The sequence below is a fragment of the Gossypium raimondii genome, chromosome 2, assembly GCF_025698545.1.
Source record: "Gossypium raimondii isolate GPD5lz chromosome 2, ASM2569854v1, whole genome shotgun sequence".
NCBI classification, from domain to species: Eukaryota; Viridiplantae; Streptophyta; class Magnoliopsida; order Malvales; family Malvaceae; genus Gossypium; species Gossypium raimondii.
The window spans coordinates 23,299,576-23,303,337 of record NC_068566.1 but is presented as its reverse complement, the minus strand read 5'-3'; the positions used below and the strand labels follow the sequence as shown (position 1 = coordinate 23,303,337).

General features: G+C 36.1%; 1 non-coding gene across 1 annotated transcript; it reads right to left on the bottom strand.

The window, feature by feature from the left end:
- Positions 1 to 3,438: 3,438 nt before the first annotated feature.
- LOC128039308 (small nucleolar RNA R71) lies at positions 3,439 to 3,543 on the bottom strand. Its single transcript, XR_008193812.1, has one exon. It is a non-coding gene; the product is annotated as a small nucleolar RNA R71 (small nucleolar RNA).
- Positions 3,544 to 3,762: the final 219 nt, after the last annotated feature.

Below are 3,762 nucleotides of genomic sequence, written 5' to 3'. Positions count from 1 at the left end.
TCACATGTCCTAGTCACATGGCCGTGTGACCCTTGTACTGTTGAAAATTTTCAATATTTTCTGAAAAAATCTTTAAGTTTCTAATTTAGTCCTGATATGTTTCTAATTCATTTTTAGGGCCTCGAGGGCTCATATGAGGGACGTTATGTATGAATTGGATTGATTTTAATATGAATATTGATATGATTTGAAATGTTTGAAATTTATGTTCGTTTGATTTGAAATCTCTGGTAAGCTCCGTAACCTTGTTTCGGTGACAATTATGGGTTAGGTCAGTTACATTTATTGGTATCGAAGCTACGGTTTTGTCGATTCTCGGATTGAACGTAATGTATGTGACTCTAGCTATACATGCCATTATATAACTTGTGATAGTGTGATAACTACTGACCCCTTTAAAATAGGTTTTCATATAGTAATGACATGCAACTGAGCTAACTTCGATGAAGGAGAGAGTAATGCTCAAGCCTCCGTTCAAGGATTAGCATCGAGCAATACAAGGCCCATATTTGAGGCTAGTGAAGAGAGGCTAAGGAAGCCTTCTTCCAGATGATGAGTGAATGGTTCACCGAGTTTGTACAGACAAACCCAACTTCTCAAAAACCTCCACCCCATCTTGCTCCCCAATCGGTTCCCATTATTCCTCAAGGTTTGCAACCTATACGAGTTGGTATGTACATAAGTAGCTTTAATATGGTTAATGTTTGGCTTGATGTGTTTGAATTATGGAAGATGAAATTATAGTTTGAATATGCATATTTTATATGGCTTGTAACTTGTTGGAAATTTGTTGAATTGGTAATTTTTGTGAATGATATATGTGGTTATTTAATACTAGTAATAGAATTGCATTTTGGCACTATTTGGTAAGTTTTTGGTTAGTAAATTCAATGGTATGTTTTAATGAAAATATGCATAAAAGTTAGTTGAGTATTTTGGTCAAATAGAGTACATGGTTATACATGTTTACATGTTGTCATTTGAGGTGCTTAAGGGCATATTGGTTGTATGTGATTATTCCATATGTATGAAGCTAGAATATGCATGATTTTGGTGCCTTGTTATGGCCAATATATATTTGCATTTTTGGTTGTAGGTACATGCCTTGTTGGGTGAGAAAAGTGGCTCGTAAAATGGCCTATTTTCATCCACATGGGCAGAGACACCGGCGTGTGGCTCAACCGTGTGTGCACACGACCAAGCGACATGGTCGTGTGTCCCCTGTAGCTTTCAAAGGGTTGCAAGTCAGACTGTTACATGGCCTAAACACGGCCTAGCACACAGGGTGTAAGGTTATTTTGAAGGGTACACGGCCATGTGACCCCTATAGTTCTGAATTTTTTTCTGAAAAATTATTTGAGTTTCTAATTTAGTCTTGACATGTTTCTAATGAGTATTTAGGGCCTCAAAGGCTCGTATGAGGGATGATATGTATGAGTTGGATTGGTTTTTATATGAATATCTATATGGTTTGAAATGTTTGAAATTCATGTTCGATTGATTTGAAAACTTTGGTAATGCTCTGTAATCCTGTTCGGGCGACGGTTACGAGTTAAAGGTGTTATAGGTATGGTTACAATATGGTCAAGTGAGGTTATGCTTTCATATAGAAATGAACTAGGTAGGTATGAATGAGATATGGTTAATAATGGATAAGTTTAGATATGTTTGATGAACTGTAATTGAGGTACCATATTGGCATATTGGTGAGATGGATTAATAGCATAGTGAATTGGTTATTTTATGCTTGTTTGGGTATGTTTTGGTGCCTTGGTCATATGTGCAAATTGTGTTTAGGTACTTGCTTGAAGTGGGTGAAGGAAATGGCTTGATTTTGGCCAATTTTTTTTATCCAAATGGCCTAAGACACGGGCATGTGTCTCAGCCGTGTGAAGCTATTTTGAGTGTTACACTCCGTGTTACCCAACGCAGAGAGTTACACAGGCACAAACAAGGGCTAAGACACAACCGTGTGTCCCCATTTTGATTGTTACACTGCCTGGCCACACGACTATGTGTCCCTATTTCCTCAATGTTTCAAATCTTTTCAATTTAGTCCTTAGGTAACTAATGAATTAATTATTTAAACGGATTGAAATTGCAATTAATGGACACAGTACTTAATCAGGGCATGTTTAATCATCTAAGGTAGCTGAGGGTTAGATTAGCAACGGTATCTGATGATACATTTGGCTTGCATAACTTGCAAGATTATTGTGATTAAACTATTTCAAGGGAAGGATACTTTGTTACCTCACAAAGTCTTTTATGTGCTTATTAAATCGAGTTAATTGTTTGAATTGACATAGGGATATGTACAAGAGATTATTTCAATTTAATAAGTATGTATGTGTAATAATATATTTGCCTATAAGATTTGCTTAATCGGTTCAATTGACATAGGGATATAGTCAAGAGATAAATGGATTTTGGTAGGTGAGTATGTTCATAAGTTAGCAAAATACCGAGTTGCCATGAACTTATTCGTAACAATATAAACATGAGTTTAATAATTCTAAGTTAAGAAATGTAATTAATCTAACACAATTATGTCATCTTGATTAAAATCGTATTTTGAAATCGTGCATTTGAGATTTATTTATTTAGTTTACTTAGTTCAAAATCTTAGTTTTTAATCACCCTCTTCAAACAAAATATTTTTCTTCACCAAAGTGTTTTAAATAGCATTCATAAATAATTCTTTTCACAGTCCCTGTGGGTACGATAACTCGACATTTACTTGTCACTTCATTACTTGTTGCAATTGTGTACACTTGCACATTTTCGTCGTTCCATGTTTTTGGCACCGCTGCTGGGGACTATGTTTTTAAAAAAGTCATTATTTGTGAAGTTGTTAGTTTTTCTTTTTGGTTTATTTTTCTATTCAATTTTTAACTTTGCTAATATTTCTGTGATTATTTCAGGTGTTGATGAGTATTAACTGAAATCATTGATTTACTCCCTGTAGACCTTGAGATTGAACGAACTTTTTGATAGCGAAGAAGACAAGCAAGTCAAAGATGGACTGAAGAGATGAACTTCGAAAATTTGAATCAAGGAAACGGAGCAAACCTTGCTAAAATCCTATCATTATTGCCAGTATTTCATGATCTTAATCTGGGTATTAGGAGACTCGAAATTGTGGCACAATAGTTTGCGTTGAAGCCATTCATGTTCGAGATGCTTCAAATAGTGGGCCAATTTTGTGGAATCCCTACCGAAGATCCTCACCTACACTTAAGACTGTTTATGGAGGTGAGCGATTCTTTCAAGTTAGTCGGAGTACTCGAAGATGCATTACGATTGAAGTTGTTCCAATATTCACTAAAGGACAAAGCTCGAGCATGGTTGAACTCATTACCACCAAACTCAATTTCAACATGGCAAGAGTTAGCAGAAAAATTCCTTATGAAGTATTTCCTGCCTAGCAAGAATGGTAAGCTGAGGAACGAGATCACTAGTTTCCAACAAATGGATGATGAGTCATTGTATGACATGGGAGAGGTACAAAGAATTATTACGAAAGTGCCCTCATCACGGAATCCCACATTGCATACAACTTGAGACATTTTATAATGGTCTTAATGCTCACACGAGGATGGTAGTGGACGCTTCTGCTAATGGTGCTCTCCTTTCTAAGTCTTAAAATGAGGCTTACGAAATCATTGAAAGGATTGTCAGCAACAATTATCAACGGCCAACTAATCGAGCAGCGTCGAGAAGATGAGCCACTAGAGTACATGAAGTAGATGCTCTTACTTC